We start from the raw sequence: 23,467 nt of genomic DNA on the forward strand, positions 1-23,467 counted from the left end.
TACTCTAGATTCAAATCGCTTTTATTTTAGTGTATTACACGCTGCTCTCAGGGCAGGAGTACTCACTAGATTCAAATTGCTGTTATTTTAGTGTATTACGCGCTGCTCTCAGGGCAGGAGTACTCAGTAGATTCAAATTGCAGTTATTTTTAGTGTATTACGCGCTGCTCTCAGGGCAGGAGCACTCAATAGATTCAAATCGCTGTTATTTTTAGTGCATTACATGCTGCTCTCAGGGCAGGAGTACTCAATAGATTCAAATCGCAGTTATTTTTAGTGTATTACGTGCTGCTCTCAGGGCAGGAGTACTCAATAGATTCAAATCGCAGTTATTTTTTGTGTATTACGCGCTGCTCTCAGGGCAGGAGTACTCAATAGATTCAAATCACTTTTATTTTTAGTGTATAATGCACTGTTCTCAGGACAGGAGTACTCTAGATTCAAATCACTTTTATTTGTGTATTACGCGCTGCTCTCAGGGCAGGAGTACTCAATAGATTCAAATCGCAGTTATTTTAGTGTATTACGCGCTGCTCTCAGGGCAGGAGTACTCAATAGATTCAAATCGCTGTTATTTTAGTGTATTACGAGCTGCTCTCAGGGCAGGAGTACTCAATAGATTCAAATCGCTTTTATTTTAGTGTATTACGCGCTGCTCTCAGGGCAGGAGTACTCAATAGATTCAAATCGCAGTTATTTTAGTGTATTACGCGCTGCTCTCAGGACAGGTGTACTCAATAGATTCAAATCGCTTTTATTTTTAGTGTATTACTCGCTGCTCTCAGGGCAGGAGTACTCAATAGATTCAAATCGCTGTTATTTTTAGTGTATTATGCGCTGCTCTCAGGGCAGGAGTACTCACTAGATTCAAATCGCTGTTATTTTAGTGTATTACGCGCTGGTCTCAGGGCAGGAGTACTCAATAGATTCAAATCGCAGTTATTTTTTGTGTATTACGCGCTGCTCTCAGGGCAGGAGTACTCAATAGATTCAAATCGCTGTTATTTTAGTGTATTACGCGCTGCTCTCAGGGCAGGAGTATTCAGTAGATTCAAATCGCAGTTATTTTTAGTGTATTACGCGCTGCTCTCAGGGCAGGAGTACTCAATAGATTCAAATCGCAGTTATTTTTAGTGTATTACGCGCTGCTCTCAGGGCAGGAGTACTCAATAGATTCAAATCGCTGTTATGTTAGTGTATTACGCGCTGCTATCAGTGCAGGAGTACTCAATAGATTCAAATCGCTTTTATTTTTGTGTACTACGCGCTGCTCTCAGGGCAGGAGTACTCAATAGATTCAAATCGCTTTTATTTTAGTGTATTACGTGCTGCTCTCAGGGCAGGAGTTCTCAATAGATTCAAATCGCAGTTATTTTTAGTGTATTACGCGCTGCTCTCAGGGCAGGAGTACTCAATAGATTCAAATCGCAGTTATTTTTAGTGGATTACGCGCTGCTCTCAGGGCAGGAGTACTCAATAGATTCAAATTGCTCTTATTTTAGTGTATTACGCGCTGCTCTCAGGGCAGGAGTACTCAATAGATTCAAATCGCTGTTATGTTAGTGTATTACGCGCTGCTATCAGGGCAGGAGTACTCAATAGATTCAAATCGCTTTTATTTTTGTGTACTACGCGCTGCTCTCAGGGCAGGAGTACTCAATAGATTCTTATCGCTTTTATTTTAGTGTATTACGTGCTGCTCTCAGGGCAGTAGTACTCCGATTCAAATGGACTTCAACATGCACTAACTGTGATAAGCATGTGACAATATAACTGTGTCCTTAGTGCTGTTTTGAGGGCATTATAAATGTATTTTAGCTTAAAGATCTTAAGATTTTTACAAGTAATTTTATTTGTTTACATTGGTACCACTTTACAATAAGGTTTCATTAATGTCCCTCGCACCAAGTTTACTCCACAAAAGAAATAGTCCAGGAAATATTTTAAAATGAGGATGTTCATTGTGCAATATCCACAACTGAAGCTTTCAGGTGAAATATATTTTACGTTTTGTTTTTTTATGACTATCAGCTTACATTGAAACCAACATCTTTATGTAATTCTTTTGCAGGAAGACCTACACTTCTGGAGAATTTAAGGAGGAACTGACAGACATTTGACCAGGCGACCCGTAGCGTTGGGCCTGGTTTAACAGGAAGCCCATTCAAGTTCAATGACACCCGTCTAAAAGAAAAATAATAAAGCAATTAAAAACCTCTAAGAATAATGATATGAGCTAGTTAAAAGTACAACAGTTTAATGATAGGCTACATCTTTGCTATGCATTTTTTTGTGATATGTTTCTGTTTTATACATTTAATTCACTGGAAATGTTTTGTAATAGCCTACTATAAAAAAGGAAAGTCATAATTATGCTTGAATTGATTATTTTGTTGCAAAATTGGACCAAAAGAAAGTTCAATAAAAATATAATTAGTAAACTAGTTATTTACAATACATTTTTGTTCAGTCATTAAATGAAATCAAAATTCCATACTTTTGTAAGGATGGATTTCCTACAGAGGTTCAGGCTGAGAGACTGCCGAATGACTAAAGAAACGTTATTATTATCCATTTTAAAATTCCATACTTTTGTAAGGATGTATTTCCTACAGGGGTTCAGGCTGCTAGACTGCCGAAAGAAACGTTATCAGTAAGATGGTGGAAAACTGTTATAATCTTTGATGCCTTCCTTGACCATGTGTCTGTAACCCAAATGTGAGACGTTCAAATCGACTCATCAGAAAATTACAATTTCCCCCATTGTAAAAGGTGTGACAATTCGTAGACCCCCGAAGTACACACATTTTGACCTACAGGCCTTGAGCACTATCAGCACCTCTGCCTTTAGGAACTCCAAATGGTACCCTGGGGTAAGAAAGGGGAATTGAAACAGTAAAAGAAAATGTTTTTGTTCATTTTCAAATATCTTTAATTATTTTCAATCTTACACTTTTCCACACAGACTTAAAATTGCAATACTCTAGATTTTTCTAACCATATTAAACATTAATGATTCATAAAACATTATATTTTTGCCATACAGTACAATCAGTACAAAAGTTTTCTGGAAGTGATAAGCACTAACAGGATGAGAAGAAACCTAAAATGCTTTATAACCTGTGTGGTTTGATGTTGCATGACCACTAAGTTAAATGGTAGTCTGCTCCTTTATCTGTTGCTGGTAGAGGGGTAAATGCACATTAATTTAGTGATATTCAAAAGAGACTCGCTTATCATGAAGACAAACAATCTCTAAATGATCACTTAACTTTTGACATGAATTCAATCTGCTTTTGATAAATGCATTTTTCGAAAATCTTAAGTTTATATTTTAGAAAACAGAATGGTGGGAAAAGTATAGAAACTAAAATATTTTTTCCATACTTGGAAATTACTCTAATCAAATGCCAAACATTTCCAAATTGCCTAGGAACCCTGAAATTAAAAGTCTTTGTTTCTCCGCAATACTCAGTGGAAAATTAACTATTTGAACATGGATCCACATTTTGCAATCACATTTATGCATCACAAAGTCAACACTGAGATTGTGTGCTTGTATCAGGTGGAACCAAACGCTCTCCATCTTTGCATCCAGGCCTTAATCATAGACTGGGTAGCATCAGGCATCTTCAGTGTTGGCTCCTTTTATTCATCCAGTTTCTGCCAGCTCATTCAGGTAACTGAAGAATGAGATAAAATAACAAGTTAATAATAGACCAAAAAGAAATGGTCTACTTATGTAACAACAAAACGATTAAAAAGAATCAAATATAGCCTACCTTTAAAAATGTGTAGGGCTATAGATTTACTAGACTATAAAACCAGCAAAAACATAAACAGAAAAAAAGAGTATTTTGTACTGTATATTTTGGTATTGTGGGACAACTTTGCTTTAGTTTTACAAAAGTGATGCCCTGAAGAATGCCCTGGGAGCTGACAGCCATGTTTACTGAATGTTTTTATGAGTGATGTTTTTTTTTTTTAAGAATTAACAATGATTAGTTATAGAGAAAAATATAATTATTCTAGAACTGAGCTTAGTGTATCGAAAATTATTGCAGCACATAGTATCAATACTACTGTATATTCCTGCAATACAGGAATATTACAGGACCTCATTTCTAGGTAAATGCAAAGCAATTAGAATCTCTTGAGTACTCCTTCCCTGACAGCATGGAGTATTGCGCTAAAAGAACAGCGATTTGAATCTATTGAGTACTCCTGCCCTGAGAACAGCGTGTAATGCACAAAAATAAAAGCAATTTGAATCTATTGAGTACTCCTGCCCTGAGAGCAGCTCGTAATACACTGAAATAACAGCGATTTGAATCTATTGAGTACTCCTGCCCTGAGAGCAGCGCGTAATACACTAAAAATAAAAGTGATTTGAATCTAGAGTACTCCTGCCCTGAGAACAGCTTGTAATACACTAAAATGAAAGCGATTTGAATCTATTGAACACTCCTGCCCTGAGAGCAGCGCGTAATACACTAAAAATAAAAGCGATTTGAATCTATTGAGTACTCCTGCCCTGAGAGCAGCACGTAATACACTAAAATAAAAGCGATTTGAATCTATTGAGTACTCCTGCCGAGAGCAGCGCTTAATACACTAAAAATAACTGCGATTTGAATCTATTGAGTACTCCTGCCCTGAGAGCAGCACGTAATACACTAAAAATAACTGCGATTTGAATCTATTGAGTACTCCTGCCCTGAGAGCAGCGTGTAATACACTAAAAATAACAGCGATTTGAATCTATTGAGTACTCCTGCCCTGAGAGCAGCGCGTAATACACTAAAAATAACTGCGATTTGAATCTACTGAGTACTCCTGCCCTGAGAGCAGCGCATAATACACTAAAAATAACTGCGATTGGAATCTATTGAGTACTCCTGCCCTGAGACCAGCGCGTAATACACTAAAATAACAGCGATTTGAATCTAGTGAGTACTCCTGCCCTGAGAGCAGCGCATAATACACTAAAAATAACAGTGATTTGAATCTATTGAGTACTCCTGCCCTGAGAGCAGCGCGTAATACACTAAAAATAACTGCGATTTGAATCTACTGAGTACTCCTGCCCTGAGAGCAGCGCGTAATACACTAAAAATAACTGCGATTTGAATCTATTGAGTACTCCTGCCCTGAGACCAGCGCGTAATACACTAAAATAACAGCGATTTGAATCTAGTGAGTACTCCTGCCCTGAGAGCAGCGCATAATACACTAAAAATAACAGTGATTTGAATCTATTGAGTACTCCTGCCCTGAGAGCAGCGCGTAATACACTAAAAATAAAAGCGATTTGAATCTATTGAGTACACCTGTCCTGAGAGCAGCGCGTAATACACTAAAATAACTGCGATTTGAATCTATTGAGTACTCCTGCCCTGAGAGCAGCGCGTAATACACTAAACATAACAGCGATTTGAATCTATTAGAGCAGCGCGTAATAAACTAAACATAACAGCGATTTGAATCTATTGAGTACTCCTGCCCTGAGAACCACGCGTATAAACATAACAGTGATTTGAATCTATTGAGTACTCCTGCTCTGAGAGCAGCGCGTAATACACTAAAATAAAAGCGATTTGAATCTATTGAGTACTCCTGCCCTGAGAGCAGCGCGTAATACACTAAAACAACAGCAATTTGAATCTATTGAGTACTCCTGCCCTGAGAGCAGCACGTAATACACTAAAAATAAAAGCGATTTGAATCTAGAGTACTCCTGCCCTGAGAGCAGCGCGTAATACACTAAAATAAAAGTGATTTGAATCTATACCCCTGCCCTGAGAGCAGCGCGTAATACACTTAAATAACAGCGATTTGAATCTATACCCCTGCCCTGAGAGCAGCGCGTAATACACTAAAATAACAGCGATTTGAATCTATTGAGTACTCCTGCCCTGAGAGCAGCGCGTAATACACTAAACATAACAGCGATTTGAATCTATTGAGTACTCCTGCCCTGAGAGCAGCGCGTAATACACTAAAAATAACTTTGATTTGAATCTATTGAGTACTCCTGCCCTGAGACCAGCGCGTAATACACTAAAAATAACAGTGATTTGAATCTATTGAGTACTCCTGCCCTGAGAGCAGCGCGTAATACACTAAAAATAAAAGCGATTTGAATCTATTGAGTACTCCTGCCCTGAGAGCAGCGCGTAATACACTAAAATAACTGCGATTTGAATCTATTGAGTACTCCTGCCCTGAGAGCAGCGTGTAATACACTAAAATAAAAGCGATTTGAATCTATTGAGTACTCCTGCCCTGAGAGCAGCGCGTAATACACTAAAAATAACAGCGATTTGAATCTATTGAGAACTCCTGCCCTGAGAGCAGCGCGTAATACACAAAAAAAAAAAAAACGATTTGAATCTATTGAGTACACCTGTCCTGAGAGCAGCGCGTAATACACTAAAATAACTGCGATTTGAATCTATTGAGTACTGCTGCCCTGAGAGCAGCGCGTAATACACTAAAATAACAGCGATTTGAATCTATTGAGTACTCCTGCCCTGAGAGCAGCTCGTAATACACTAAAATAACAGCGATTTGAATCTATTGAGTACTCCTGCCCTGAGAGCAGTGCGTAATACATTAAAAATAACTGCGATTTGAATCTATTGAGTACTCCTGCCCTGAGAGCAGCGCGTAATACACAAATAAAAGTGATTTGAATCTAGAGTACTCCTGTCCTGAGAACAGCGCATAATACACTAAAAATAAAAGTGATTTGAATCTATTGAGTACTCCTGCCCTGAGAGCAGCGCATAATACACTAAAAATAACAGTGATTTGAATCTATTGAGTACTCCTGCCCTGAGAGCAGCGCGTAATACACTAAAAATAAAAGCGATTTGAATCTATTGAGTACACCTGTCCTGAGAGCAGCGCGTAATACACTAAAATAACTGCGATTTGAATCTATTGAGTACTCCTGCCCTGAGAGCAGCGCGTAATACACTAAACATAACAGCGATTTGAATCTATTAGAGCAGCGCGTAATAAACTAAACATAACAGCGATTTGAATCTATTGAGTACTCCTGCCCTGAGAACCACGCGTATAAACATAACAGTGATTTGAATCTATTGAGTACTCCTGCCCTGAGAGCAGCGCGTAATACACTAAAATAACAGCGATTTGAATCTATTGAGTACTCCTGCCCTGAGAGCAGCGCGTAATACACTAAAAATAACTGTGATTTGAATCTATTGAGTACTCCTGCTCTGAGAGCAGCGCGTAATACACTAAAATAAAAGCGATTTGAATCTATTGAGTACTCCTGCCCTGAGAGCAGCGCGTAATACACTAAAACAACAGCAATTTGAATCTATTGAGTACTCCTGCCCTGAGAGCAGCACGTAATACACTAAAAATAAAAGCGATTTGAATCTAGAGTACTCCTGCCCTGAGAGCAGCGCGTAATACACTAAAATAAAAGTGATTTGAATCTATACCCCTGCCCTGAGAGCAGCGCGTAATACACTTAAATAACAGCGATTTGAATCTATACCCCTGCCCTGAGAGCAGCGCGTAATACACTAAAATAACAGCGATTTGAATCTATTGAGTACTCCTGCCCTGAGAGTAGCGCGTAATACACTAAACATAACAGCGATTTGAATCTATTGAGTACTCCTGCCCTGAGAGCAGCGCGTAATACACTAAAAATAACTTTGATTTGAATCTATTGAGTACTCCTGCCCTGAGACCAGCGCGTAATACACTAAAAATAACAGTGATTTGAATCTATTGAGTACTCCTGCCCTGAGAGCAGCGCGTAATACACTAAAAATAAAAGCGATTTGAATCTATTGAGTACTCCTGCCCTGAGAGCAGCGCGTAATACACTAAAATAACTGCGATTTGAATCTATTGAGTACTCCTGCCCTGAGAGCAGCGTGTAATACACTAAAATAAAAGCGATTTGAATCTATTGAGTACTCCTGCCCTGAGAGCAGCGCGTAATACACTAAAAATAACAGCGATTTGAATCTATTGAGAACTCCTGCCCTGAGAGCAGCGCGTAATACACTAAAAAAAAAAAAACGATTTGAATCTATTGAGTACACCTGTCCTGAGAGCAGCGCGTAATACACTAAAATAACTGCGATTTGAATCTATTGAGTACTGCTGCCCTGAGAGCAGCGCGTAATACACTAAAATAACAGCGATTTGAATCTATTGAGTACTCCTGCCCTGAGAGCAGCTCGTAATACACTAAAATAACAGCGATTTGAATCTATTGAGTACTCCTGCCCTGAGAGCAGTGCGTAATACACTAAAAATAACTGTGATTTGAATCTATTGAGTACTCCTGCCCTGAGAGCAGCGCGTAATACACAAATAAAAGTGATTTGAATCTAGAGTACTCCTGTCCTGAGAACAGCGCATAATACACTAAAAATAAAAGTGATTTGAATCTATTGAGTACTCCTGCCCTGAGAGCAGCGCGTAATACACTTAAAATAACAGCGATTTGAATCTATTGAGTACTCCTGCCCTGAGAGCAGCGCGTAATACACTAAAAATAAAAGTGATTTGAATCTATTGAGTACTCCTGCCCTGAGAGCAGCGCGTAATACACAAATAAAAGTGATTTGAATCTAGAGTACTCCTGTCCTGAGAACAGTGCATTATACACTAAAAATAAAAGTGATTTGAATCTATTGAGTACTCCTGCCCTGAGAGCAGCGCGTAATACACTTAAAATAACAGTGATTTGAATCTATTGAGTACTCCTGCCCTGAGAGCAGCGCGTAATACACTTAAAATAACAGCGATTTGAATCTATTGAGTACTCCTGCCCTGAGAGCAGCGCGTAATACACTAAAAATAACTGCGATTTGAATCTATTGAGTACTCCTGCCCTGAGAGCAGCGCGTAATACACTGAAAATAAAAGTGATTTCAATCTATTGAGTACTCCTGCCCTGAGAGCAGCGCGTAATACACTAAAATAACAGCAATTTCAATCCATCTACTCCTGCCCTGAGAGCAGCGCGTAATACACAAAAATAAAAGCGATTTGAATCTATACTCCTGCCCTAAGAGCAGCGCGTAATACACTAAAATAACAGCAATTTGAATCTATTGAGTACTGCTGCCCTGAGAGCAGCGCGTAATACACTAAAAATAAAAGTGATTTGAATCTATCGAGTACTCCTGCCCTGAGAGCAGCGCGTAATACACTAAAAATAAAAGTGATTTGAATCTATTGAGTACTCCTGCCCTGAGAGCAGCGCGTATTACACTAAAAATAAAAGTGATTTGAATCTATCGAGTACTCCTGCCCTGAGAGCAGCGCGTATTACACTAAAAATAAAAGTGATTTGAATCTATTGAGTACTCCTGCCCTGAGAGCAGCGCTAAGGCGGGAGATGTATCTTTTTGACCGTTGAAATATCGCGGAAAATTTGAACGAGTTCTGTTCTCGCATATCAATTTAACAGACAGCGAGGTAGCATTGGAAAAGCATGTTTTACACCATTTACCCCATAAGCAGCTTTGTTTTGGTCGACTGATGAAACAGTCAAATCAAAATGCACAATACGATATTTAGACGATGATTATTAGTTCTGTGCATTTTTAAATGTTCACTTATTATCTTAGTAAACGTTAGAGGATGTTGAATTGTAACAACATATAGTAGTAAATTCACTTACCTTGCAATAAATGCGTTCTCCCACGAACATCTGTCTTTTATTCCGACTATTCCTCAAGAATCCCTCCGCACCGCAACGCACCTCAAAATCAAACGTCTAAACCCCGCCCTTGCTTCAGTTTCATTGGTTGAATCTGTAAACCAATCATTTTCCTTTCTGCCCTCAGAACATGTTTGAGTAAGTAAAACTCCCATCTGCATTTATTTCGCTGATCTGAACTTACAAATGCGCTTCCAGAGTTTTCATTTGCGTTTCTGAAGTTTTCGTTTACGCTCCCTGAGTTTTCGTTCGCCGTTCTGACACATTTCTCTTGTGGGGGCGGGGCTAGTGGCAGTGTGTTCTCATTGGCTACTGAGTTTTTGATTGACAGCTTCTTCACCTGGAAGTGAAGACGTCAGTGGTGTGTTTATGTGTGGATGTGAACGTCTGTAAGCGCAGCTTTCTATTTCATTTTAGTGATATTAAGTTTATATCTGTATTTATTTGCTGCTACACTATATTGTTGAGATGATTTCTTATAGAAGGAATAGTCCAGATGAATGATATCATTATCATTAGTAATTGTCGCTATCAGGATACTGGATAGCCTAGGCTTCTCGTGGTAAGTCCGATGTAAAAAAAAAAGAAATATTAATAGGCTACTATACTAATACTATTTATAATACAGTACTTGCTCAGTGAGAGCCCATAACATTTGTAAGCGCATTTGTAAGTTCAGATCAGCGAAAGAAATATGAGAAATAGTTAGCAAAACATGCAGTGTATTAAAAAACGAAGTCAAAAACTTTTTCAGTTTCAAAGATATTTTCATTAGTTTCTTGAAAAGTTACGTTCATTATTATTGGCACAAAAGTAATTCCATAGAGTACCGGCTCTTAGAACTGTTATATATATAAAAGTAGACAGTAAATGAAAAGTTATTAGTGTATGCCGTGTGGTTGATGTCCAGTGTTGCTGAGCAGAAATACATAATCATGTTTCGCTCAAAGTTGCGTTGGATTTTCTCCTCAGTGTAGGCTAAAGGTTAAGAGGTCCATCTAACACTGTTTTCCATGTTCGTAGAGTTAGTTTCTAAATATATAGGCTATAATCTGTGTGTTTACACAGCTTTTTAAAAAAATGGCAGGTGCTGGTGTTTTGCGTTCGTTCGGCCAATCAGCGAACACTAACGTCACGGATAGTTCCTATAGTGCTGGTTTAGACCGACTCTGAAGAAGGAGTAAATTAGTTCCTCCAAAAGGAGTTCCTAGAAATAAAATTGTTCCTACTAGTTCCTGCGGTGCGAACACGGTTCCTCTGTTGTGAAAGCCACTAATGATTCTGCCAGCTCTTTACTCACTCTGGATGAGTGCAGTTATTGGAGAGTGGAAGAGGTGTACCAGTGATTCGCTCAGCAGACTATCTGAGATCTGATAGCTGAGCTGAACCAGACAGTTCTAGAAGTGCAGAGGATTCAGTGACTGCAGAGCATTCCTGTTTCAGCAGCTCCTGTGACAGGTTGAACTTCATCAGCCGGCGAAGGAAGTACATTGCTTTTTGCAATAGAGTCTATGTGGAACTCCTCCTTCAGGTCCTGAGAGATGGTGCTGAAAGACTCATGCTGTTCATGATGGTGAGTGGGAATGATGCTGGGGCGTTTCTCCTCAAGTCCACGGCCATCTCCACTGTTATAAGCGTATTAAAGGTATAGTTCACACAGAAATGAAAGTCACCCCATGATTTACTCACCCTCAAAATCATCCTAGGTGTAGGCTAGATGACATTCTTCTTTCAGACGAATACAGTCGGAGTTATATTAAAAAATGTCCTGGCTCTTCCAAGCTCTATAAACATATGCTATTTTTATGCTTTAGTAGAGTAAAAAAGTTACACACAGCACCTTTACACTCAGATCTGGAAGAATTTGCAGTCCTGTGGCTCCCTCTAGTGCACAACATGAATCGCATTGATATATATGGCAGATTTTTTTAAATGATTACAAATTTTTTAATGATTACTTTTTACTGATAATATACCCACATTAAGCTCAAATTCACTAATTTGTGGTACCTTATTTCATGCTTTAACAGTTGATGCTATAATGCTATAAACTTGCTATGAAAAGTTTTTAAAAAAATAAATAAAAAATTTGTGTGATCATGTTGATGTTTTGTCATTTTTTGTAAATTTATTTGTTGCAGACAAAATATGTTTAGAACACACAGGCATGAAAACATAATTTCAAAATGTCCTGTAGACATCACATGTATGTTAAAATAATGTATCAATTTAGGCTATAAACAGCACTATTGCGACTCTAATGTTTAACGGGATAAACTCCAAACATTAAATGTGTGATTCAGACATTTGTGTTCTATCAAGAGTTAAAAATAACAATACATCCATTCGATCTGTTGAGATTTATGAAAAACTGTAAGTGTGTGTCTGATCTTCAGCAGCATCTGATCATCTTCATTTCATCGCCTCTTATAGTCTGTGTATCGGTTTAAACAGTTTACTCTTACCATCTGTTCTGTTTGACTTACTAACTAACTAGGTTGGCTTTATAAATAATAATAATTATGATTATTATTATGATTATTATTATTATTATAAGCTTTCAAACAGTAAAGCTTTGGCACTTGCAACACCAAGGTCATGGGTTCGATTCCCAGGGAAAGCAAGAACTGATAAGAATGTAAATGTGGTGGTGGTAGCGCAATGGATAAGACACATGCCTTTGGTGTGAGAGACCCGGGTTCGAATCCACTGTGAGACACCAATGTGTCCCTGAGCAAGACACTTAACCCCTAGTTGCTCCAGAGGCGTGCGACCTCTGACATATATATAGCAATTGTAAGTCGCTTTGGATAAAAGCGTCAGCTAAATGAATAAATGTAAATGTAAATGTGTGCCTTGAAATGCAATGTAAGTCGCTTTGAATAAAAGCGTCTGCCAAATGCATAAATGTAAATTATTATTCTGAGATTATATTTTCTAACTGTAACTCCTCCAAACATCCACCAAACTTGGCTCAGACCTTCAGACTGTTCTGACTCGAGCTGCTTTATCTTTTATAACTGATCAGACCAACCTGGTCTCACAGGATTCCGTGAAATGTCCACGTGCCCTTAACTCAAAATCCGTGGAGCCATCACGGAATCGCCCCAAATTCCGTGATGCGGCCACGGATATTACTCCAATGCAAGTCAATGACACTGACCTTCCGTGGTCCACACACGGATACCCGTTTCAATGACGGAGTACAGATCTCACTCAATCGACGTGCTTTCTCATTTGGAAACGCAACATTTGAAGTATTTGTGAACTTTTCCAACAACAAATGCCATAATGACGTTAACCTGACTGTTATTGAAGCTATTGCATTGTCCTGTCATCATAAAATTTCGGTTTGTTTCAGTTAGCCTAACCAAAGTCCCGTGATGGCACCACGGACCTCAACAACCTGACCTCACTCATGGACGTTGTAATGTTGCTGGCTTGTTTAGGAACTTATAAGCTTTAGGTCGACTGTGTTGCAATGGCATGTAATTAACTTGACATTTTGTCTCGTCCTGTCATCATAAAATCCAGTTTGATGGCGTTTTACACCTATTGCTCGCTTGGCTATAGTCAGATCTAAAATCTGTGATAGGAGCACGGAGTGAGTCTGTGGTGAGACCACGGATAACTCCAACACGCAAGTCAATGACACTCATCTTCCGTGGTCCACACACGGATACCCGTTTCAATGACAGAGAACAGATCTCACTCAATGGACGTGCTTTCTCATTTGGAAACACAACATTTTAAGTATTTATTTATTTTCCAACACCAAATACCATAAAGACTTTAACCTCTCTGTTATTGTGGCTATTGCATTGTCCAGCCATCATAAAAATTCAGTCTGATTCTGTTAGCCAAACTGAAGTCCCGTGATGGCACCACGGACCTCAACAACCTGACCTCACTCACTGGATGGTGTGATGTTGCTCACTTGTTTAGAGACTTGAAAGCTTTATGTCGACTGTGTTGCAATTTTGTCTTGTCCTGTCATCATAAAATCCAGTTTGATGGCGTTTTACACCTATTGCTCGCTTGGCTATATAGTCAGATCTAAAATCTGTGATAGGAGCACGGATTGAGTCTGTGGTGAGACCACGGATAACTCCAACGTTCGTGATATGGTCACGTAATTTAATCTATTGATTCGTGCCACGGACACGTTTATTTCGTAATTTTTCGTTTAATCAACATTTATTCACGAGATCTTATCGTGGTTTATGTGTTTTTTTTTAATGTTATTATTTCGGTCTTATTGCCAGGGAAGCTGGATTGTTTTGCTGTTTATTGATCTTTTTAAAATGATATTTTATTAGTAGGAAATCGCGCTGAAGAAGTCTCGTTCCGAACACATCGCGATATTTGGCATCAGTTCACGTGTGTCAGCTGTTGGTAAGTAGCCTAGTAAATAAATACATAAATACGCTGTCCTAATAATGTGTGATATAATGTCTTTTCTGTTTGTCGATATTAATCTGCCAAATATATCTGCCATTTCCACGGAGACTTTGCGTTTCATTGCTTTCTAATTCAAAATATATGATTAAACACTGCCTGTCACGTGACGTGCTATAGGCTTAGATATTCATATCAGATTAAAAATAGTACAATTAGTTCCAAAGTTGTATTTGTAGTAGAAGCACAGTAAAAACAACACTTACCATGCTTTTACCACAGTAACATTAGTTTTACTGTGATAGGGTGTGGTAAAAGGACAGTAACCACAAAACTTACCATGCTTTTACCACACTATTGGTAGTTTTAATGTGATACTTATTGTAAATGCACAGTAACCACAACACTTACCATGCTTTTACCACAGTAACCCTAGTTTTACTGTGATAGGGTGTGGTAAAAGGACAGTAACCACAAAACTTACCATGCTTTTACCTCTGTATTGATAGTTTTAAAGTGATATTTGATGTAAATGCATATTAACCACAACACTTGCCATGCTTTTAACGCTTTATAATGTAACATCCAATATTTGTAAGGTAAATCAGTACTTTTTCCTTTAAATAATCCTATATATTATACATAATTATATTTTCTTTTCTCTTTTTCCAGCTGAAAAGACCAAAAGGGCCTTTCGGACTCAGTCAGCCCATTATTGTTTGAGGAGAAGTAAACGGAGGAGACGGAAAGCTGCAAAGGCAAATATTCACAATGGTATGTATGTGTTGGGTTTTAACCCTAAATCAAACATTTTATCAAGCATTTGTTGTTTCTTAAAACTTTTCTCACAAAACCCATATCCCAATCAGTACAAACATAGTCTGAAAGTCTTAATAATTCACAAGATTTAACAAGTTGTCAAATTCGTACGATACTCGTACATATTTGTATACTCGTACACAATCCTGCAGCTTTTACTCCTAGTGCTGTCATTGGCTACTGCCTCAATTCCTGTACATATTTATCGCGATATATGTAAATCAGTTGCGCCACTTCTTGGAAAGTTGTCGGATATCACACACACTGTCAGAAAGTTTATATTAATTGCAAATTGGTCCCTGTCTGTTCATGTTCCAGTGATACATGATGTCTCTCCACACCTCATAACCTACCTCTGTTTGCAAGAGTGGAAAAGCTTATCTGACTTGTCACATGACATCAGATACTCGATTATTTTGTCATAATCAGAATGTTACACTGCTGATAACTGTCCCGTTTGCATGTAAATCATTTTCGTATGATTATTGCTTGCTATTAAAGACATACTTTTATTCATAGAAATGCCCACATATCAGTGAACTTATAACATAAAAATGCTTTTAACATTTAATTATGCAACACTCTTTACAGAAAACATATCCCACGGTTATGGATAAATTCACAACGTCATCATCAAGTGCTGTGCTGGGCACATTGGGCAACAAGTGTCCTCCAACGTATTCGATCCGTGGCCAAGTTCTCCACATCTTCCCATGGGACACTGACATTCTTCAGGTCTTCATGAAACATCTGTCTCTGTGTCTTCCTTGGTCTTCCCTGTCTCCTGCATCCTCCTGGTGGTGTCCACTTCATCACTGTGTTTGGGTGTTGTTGTTTGGGCATGCGTAGGATGTGTCCAGCGAGGTGCACCCTTTGCTCTGTCTCAGTTTCTGAAAGTCCTCATGTGGAGTCCCACTCCTCCTCAGGATCTCTTTGATATATGCAGAACCAATACTGAATATAGTGATTTATCTTTTTCCATATTGTTAAAGCATTTTGTTTTCTCTTTTCAGCTTCATAAACTGTACTTGATTTCTGCCTAATGCCTTTATAAAAAAGGGTCAGTGCTCATCAGGTGTTTTGCTAAAGGACATATTCATTGCATAGTTAAAATAAAAGTGACCAATAATCACAAGGATATAGAATGAAAGTTGAGAATGTAAAATGTTGTGCTTATGTTTTTGCCTATTTGTTCTTTAAAGCGACGAAACAAATGTATTTCCACATAACAAAGTTGAATCTCATCTTTTGGTTTGTAAATATATAACTTCATCATAGCGATTTTTTGAACGTTAATGTACTTTTGTTACATTTATTTGAATATAATTGATATATCTTTGACTATACATACACTGTAAATGTTAGAAGCACTTTAGTAGGCCTACATGCAATTATCTTTAATTAAAATACTGCAAAACTACTCCTGCTGTAGGCCTTTGCTTAGAAAAAAGTTTCTCTTTCAAATGTATTTATGCATCAGTCTAATCAAATAAGCAAATTTGTGTCATTGATCATGTGAACTCGTTTTTGGACGGTAACCACACAAAGAGTCTTTTGTTTTTAAATATGAGTGTTATAATTTAATTAGAAATAATACATGTTTAACAGCCTTAATTAAATATTTAAGGTATCTATCCCTGCAGGCGGAACCAGAAGAGATCTGTCATCATTTGCCATAAATGGGCATGTAAGTGTGACGCATTTATTCAGCTGGGTTTGTATTGGCCGTGACTTTATCGCAGAACTCGCTGTGATTGGACAATCGTTTAACCCATATAAACTGGCGCTTCATGTTACAAAGTATGGTTTGGTGTTATTATTACATTAGTTATACATTAAGCTAACTATAAAGTGTCTCTATAATGTGAGAAATTACTCCTTTACCGAGATCCTAACCCTAACCCTAAGCATGTCTGCACATTTCAATGAACTACAGAACAATGCTTCCTGTTCCACTGATAGAATGACAGAGATATGTGGGTAATGTAGTATAAAACGTTTAGTAATAAAACAATAAATGTTAAATAAATTATATATTTAATGGACAACTGGATATCTTCATTGCGCAAACCTTTATGACATATATGAGGGACAGGCTGAAATTTGATATTTTACTGTGAGCACTTTAAAAATAACCTTTATGCCAGCTTTCCATATATATCTGAAAACTGTGGCCAACATTATTTATTATACAATAGCATAAGCAGTCGTCCTGCCGATTTTCTCTTTGATACACTAACCGGACTTCGAGTTACAGCCATTTGAAATGTGCATTTGTTTGCTCTTCTGGGGGCCATTGCTGGGCCATACAATCTACACAGATCTACACACACTATTACTATTACACAAGGGTAATGCACCATTCAGTAAAACAACAAAAAAACAGTGCCAACATTTCCTTTTCACCCCCTGATTGCTGCTTATATGCCTGACATCAGTGATATATGCTTTCATTCAAAAAGCAGTTGTAGATGTGCTAGAATGATCAACATGGATCATCTTCAATTAAGCGTTAAGTATTTATAGCAAGATAGCCCACTGTAGCCTCTTGTTATTCACATAGCTTCCTTTTATTTCACTGCAAACTGGCATACATGCAAGTATGTGCAACTTTTGTTGCATTGTTGTCCCAAATATCATTAACCAGATCTAAATTTTTTATGTCCCAAGTAAAAGAATCATGGTCATTAATTATATGTAGTAATTTATAAGTTATTAATTATATGTAGGCCTAGTTATTTTTTAATTAATTAAACTAAAGAAATAAGAAATTAAAATTTCTCAAATAAAAATGTCTATTTACTGTACCAAACACCACTTTCAATACACAATAGTCACCATACTTTATTAAACAACACTTTATTGGAGGACACAGAATAAAGTTAATAAAGTAGCATAAAGACAAATGAGATTCAAGATAAATAAAAATGTGTCTTCAAAAATACATTAACATCATAATAGTCCATTCACAGCTGCTGAAGCCATAAAATTAGTGCCAGAGAATCATATTCAGTCACCTACAGAAAACAGATTTGATATTGTGTTGGAAAATAATGATTCATTATCACAGCTAAACTGGTTTCTTGCTCTTCCCTGTACGTCTCTATCGTGTTCGTGTTTTTCTTCCTCGTCTAAACAGTTTGTTCAGTTGAAGAACAGAAGATGTGATCACTGATGTGGTGTCGCTTTTTCTCAACCAGAAGAAGAAGTCTCAACATCCCATTGTCAGGTGTTCTCCAGTCCTGGTCTGAAAGTAAAACAGAAAACAGAAAACATTCAAATGAAGTTGTTTAATGGACAGTCGGGTCAGCTTATGTTCTGCGTTATTTAAAGCAGTGATGGTTTACTCTGGCCCTCAGCGTCCACTGTCCTGCAGATTTAGCTCCAACCTCAAACCCTCCTGCCTATTGTCTAGAAATAAACCTGAAGACTTTGGTTAAAATTTTCAGATGTGCTCGATTAGGGTTGGAGGTTAACTCTTAACTAACCTCAAAAAGTAGAATGCAAAGGGCCAGAGTTGCCTGTTCCTTACATAAATTTACAAAGCAGCAGTCAGTACATTATATAATATACACATTGAAGTATTTATTATATATATATATATATATATATATATATATATATATTGGAGCACATAATATAAGCTAAGTACTGAACAAAAACTGTTTTACCCATATCAACAGCAACATATTTTAAAAGATTTTTAAGAAAGGCATTGTCTCTTTTGAGCCTTTGCCAGTGATGCTTGATTTCTTTCCAGACAACATACTCTTCTGTCACTTGTTTCAAGAGCTTCACATGATCAAAAACCAAGTGAAAACCTGTACAATGTAAAATTGTCAACATCAAATTATGTACTACATTTTACAGCATTGTTTCAATTCAAGACATACCAATAGACTCGCTCACTTTTCTGTCTTCTTTGGGCACCAGATGTTCCTTCCTCACCCGAAACAAAGGACTTATTCGATTAGCTTGCGTTGATATAAGGACTGATCTTCCTTCTCTGCTGTAAAACAAGATAGTCTCGACTTACTCTATGTGCAATTACTATTGTTCCTGAAACATAAATTAAGACAGTATTAAATAAGTTAATTTACCATATTATGATTCAGGAGAGAACATTTGATGAGTAAATACTGATTGCAATATTCTAGAAACTTCACCTGGGAAGGGCTGATCACGGCAAGATTCGCTGCGACTCACTAGTAGCTCTTGTAATGGTTGGCTCCTAAAAGAGCTGTTGAGTTTGATATTGTAGAGCTTTAAAAAAAAGGACTAAGCAATCCTGCAAAACAGAAAGGAAGGTAATTTTAATACATTACTTGCAAATAGTCAGTTTATAACTGTATGATATGTTTTCTGTAAAGAGTGTTGCATAATTAAATGTTAAAAGCATTTTTATGTTATAAGTTCACTGATATGTGGGCATTTCTATGAATAAAAGTATGTCTTTAATAGCAAGCAATAATCATACGAAAATGATTTACATGCAAACGGGACAGTTATCAGCAGTGTAACATTCTGATTATGACAAAATAATCGAGTATCTGATGTCATGTGACAAGTCAGATAAGCTTTTCCACTCTTGCAAACAGAGGTAGGTTATGAGGTGTGGAGAGACATCATGTATCACTGGAACATGAACAGACAGGGACCAATTTGCAATTAATATAAACTTTCTGACAGTGTGTGTGATATCCGACAACTTTCCAAGAAGTGGCGCAACTGATTTACATATATCGCGATAAATATGTACAGGAATTGAGGCAGTAGCCAATGACAGCACTAGGAGTAAAAGCTGCAGGATTGTGTACGAGTATACAAATATGTACGAGTATCGTACGAATTTGACAACTTGTTAAATCTTGTGAATTATTAAGACTTTCAGACTATGTTTGTACTGATTGGGATATGGGTTTTGTGAGAAAAGTTTTAAGAAACAACAAATGCTTGATAAAATGTTTGATTTAGGGTTAAAACCCAACACATACATACCATTGTGAATATTTGCCTTTGCAGCTTTCCGTCTCCTCCGTTTACTTCTCCTCAAACAATAATGGGCTGACTGAGTCCGAAAGGCCCTTTTGGTCTTTTCAGCTGGAAAAAGAGAAAAGAAAATATAATTATGTATAATATATAGGATTATTTAAAGGAAAAAGTACTGATTTACCTTACAAATATTGGATGTTACATTATAAAGCGTTAAAAGCATGGCAAGTGTTGTGGTTAATATGCATTTACATCAAATATCACTTTAAAACTATCAATACAGAGGTAAAAGCATGGTAAGTTTTGTGGTTACTGTCCTTTTACCACACCCTATCACAGTAAAACTAGGGTTACTGTGGTAAAAGCATGGTAAGTGTTGTGGTTACTGTGCATTTACAATAAGTATCACATTAAAACTACCAATAGTGTGGTAAAAGCATGGTAAGTTTTGTGGTTACTGTCCTTTTACCACACCCTATCACAGTAAAACTAATGTTACTGTGGTAAAAGCATGGTAAGTGTTGTTTTTACTGTGCTTCTACTACAAATACAACTTTGGAACTAATTGTACTATTTTTAATCTGATATGAATATCTAAGCCTATAGCACGTCACGTGACAGGCAGTGTTTAATCATATATTTTGAATTAGAAAGCAATGAAACGCAAAGTCTCCGTGGAAATGGCAGATATATTTGGCAGATTAATATCGACAAACAGAAAAGACATTATATCACACATTATTAGGACAGCGTATTTATGTATTTATTTACTAGGCTACTTACCAACAGCTGACACACGTGAACTGATGCCAAATATCGCGATGTGTTCGGAACGAGACTTCTTCAGCGCGATTTCCTACTAATAAAATATCATTTTAAAAAGATCAATAAACAGCAAAACAATCCAGCTTCCCTGGCAATAAGACAGAAATAATAACATTAAAAAAAAACACATAAACCACGATAAGATCTCGTGAATAAATGTTGATTAAACGAAAAATTACGAAATAAACGTGTCCGTGGCACGAATCAATAGATTAAATTACGTGACCATATCACGAACGTTGGAGTTATCCGTGGTCTCACCACAGACTCAATCCGTGCTCCTATCACAGATTTTAGATCTGACTATATAGCCAAGCGAGCAATAGGTGTAAAACGCCATCAAACTGGATTTTATGATGACAGGACAAGACAAAATTGCAACACAGTCGACATAAAGCTTTCAAGTCTCTAAACAAGTGAGCAACATCACACCATCCAGTGAGTGAGGTCAGGTTGTTGAGGTCCGTGGTGCCATCACGGGACTTCAGTTTGGCTAACAGAATCAGACTGAATTTTTATGATGGCTGGACAATGCAATAGCCACAATAACAGAGAGGTTAAAGTCTTTATGGTATTTGGTGTTGGAAAATAAATAAATACTTAAAATGTTGTGTTTCCAAATGAGAAAGCACGTCCATTGAGTGAGATCTGTTCTCTGTCATTGAAACGGGTATCCGTGTGTGGACCACGGAAGATGAGTGTCATTGACTTGCGTGTTGGAGTTATCCGTGGTCTCACCACAGACTCACTCCGTGCTCCTATCACAGATTTTAGATCTGACTATAGCCAAGCGAGCAATAGGTGTAAAACGCCATCAAACTGGATTTTATGATGACAGGACGAGACAAAATGTCAAGTTAATTACATGCCATTGCAACACAGTCGACCTAAAGCTTATAAGTTCCTAAACAAGCCAGCAACATTACAACGTCCATGAGTGAGGTCAGGTTGTTGAGGTCCGTGGTGCCATCACGGGACTTTGGTTAGGCTAACTGAAACAAACCGAAATTTTATGATGACAGGACAATGCAATAGCTTCAATAACAGTCAGGTTAACGTCATTATGGCATTTGTTGTTGGAAAAGTTCACAAATACTTCAAATGTTGCGTTTCCAAATGAGAAAGCACGTCGATTGAGTGAGATCTGTACTCCGTCATTGAAACGGGTATCCGTGTGTGGACCACGGAAGGTCAGTGTCATTGACTTGCATTGGAGTAATATCCGTGGCCGCATCACGGAATTTGGGGCGATTCCGTGATGGCTCCACGGATTTTGAGTTAAGGGCACGTGGACATTTCACGGAATCCTGTGAGACCAGGTTGGATCAGACTTACGTTTTTCCAAAAATGACGATCAAAAACTCTGAAAAGTCCCACAGACTGTCATTGATGGAATGTTCAAATGAGCCAAAACTGATCAAACTCTAAATGACAATAATTCACATTAAAACAGACAGAAGCCCATTAGACTCAATTAAACTGCCATTATATCTAATATGTCAGCTCCTGTGACAGGTTGAACTTCATCAGCCGGCGAAGGAAGTCTATGTGGAACTCCTCCTTCAGGTCCTGAGAGATGGTGCTGAAAGACTCATGCTGTTCATGATGGTGAGTGGGAATGATGCTGAGGCGTTTCTCCTGAAGTCCACGACCATCTCCACTGTTTTAAGCGTATTAAAGGGTTAGTTCACCCAAAAATGAAAATTAGCCCATGATTTACTCACCCTCAAGTCATCCTAGGTGTGTATGACATTCTTCTTTCAGACGAATACAATCAGAGTTACATTAAAACATGTCCTGGCTCTTCCAAACTTTATAAACATATTATGCTATTTGTATGCTTTAGTAGAGTAAAAAAGTTACACACAGCACCTTTACACTCAGATCTGGAAGAATTTGCAGTCCTGTGGCTCCCTCTAGTGCACAACATTAGTGGGTTATGAATCACATTGATATATATGGCAGATTTTTTTTAATAATTACTTTTTACTGATAATATACCCACATTAAGCTCAAATTCAGTAATTTGTGGAACCTTATTTTAACAGTTGAAATATAAACTTGCTATGAACTCTAAACAAACCAGCTTAAAAAAAAAAAAACTTTTTTGTGTGATCATGTTGATGTTTATAGATGTTTGTCTTTTTTGTACATTTATTATTGCAGACAAAATATGTTAAGAACACACAGCATTTGGTTGTAGATAGTAAAACATTTCTGCAACCTTTATCAAGTTCATGGATGATAGTGCTTGCACGTGTTGATCATTTTGATACTATATTCATCCCATATAGTTCTCACTACAGAAACATGGGATTTGTCTATAATGTATAAAAAAAATAATTATTAATTAATTAAATCACAGTTAAAGCAACACTATGTAACTTTTCAACCTTCATAATATATTTCCAAGATCCTTGTGATGGTACATCGACTTACAATAGGTTGAATGACACGTCTGCCATAGCCTGACAGGGTCTGTATCGCTTTTACTGGCACTATGTAACTTCGGTGTTCGGGTAGTAACCAGAGCACAAAAAGAACTACAAAATTCGACTGCTTTACGGCATACGTCACTTCCCCCACCACTTCCTCAAATTTGGACGTGAGAGGCCAACCAGTGTTTGTTTTCGGCTTTCGTGCGTATGTTTTTGTCATGGGGGTTGTTTACACCTGGCTGTTGGGAAACTAACTTACACAGAAGAGACT

General features: G+C 37.6%; 1 protein-coding gene and 3 long non-coding RNA genes across 5 annotated transcripts in view; 3 read left to right on the plus strand and 1 right to left on the minus strand.

Annotated features, from left to right (window-relative positions):
• LOC309498939 (uncharacterized protein) overlaps positions 1-23,467 on the plus strand; it is a 259,849-nt gene that overhangs the window by 81,260 nt on the left and 155,122 nt on the right. The gene's annotated exons all lie outside the window — the stretch shown is intronic.
• LOC309503411 lies at positions 14,038-16,214 on the plus strand. Its single transcript, XR_014207633.1, has 3 exons — positions 14,038-14,119; positions 14,795-14,896; positions 15,533-16,214. It is a non-coding gene; the product is annotated as an uncharacterized lncRNA (long non-coding RNA).
• LOC309503846 lies at positions 17,363-18,149 on the plus strand. The gene is made up of 2 exons (XR_014207889.1): positions 17,363-17,870; positions 17,943-18,149. It is a non-coding gene; the product is annotated as an uncharacterized lncRNA (long non-coding RNA).
• LOC309503333 lies at positions 18,063-20,842 on the minus strand. Of its 2 annotated transcripts, XR_014207615.1 has the most exons (5): positions 20,717-20,842; positions 19,940-20,041; positions 19,108-19,229; positions 18,851-18,950; positions 18,063-18,188 (listed from the first exon to the last, which is right to left on the minus strand). It is a non-coding gene; the product is annotated as an uncharacterized lncRNA (long non-coding RNA). The 2 variants fall into 2 exon arrangements; XR_014207616.1 differs by lacking the exon at positions 18,063-18,188 and having other exon boundaries at positions 18,948-19,000.

The sequence above is a fragment of the Leuciscus leuciscus genome, assembly GCF_965113295.1.
Source record: "Leuciscus leuciscus genome assembly, chromosome: 1".
NCBI classification, from domain to species: Eukaryota; Metazoa; Chordata; class Actinopteri; order Cypriniformes; family Leuciscidae; genus Leuciscus; species Leuciscus leuciscus.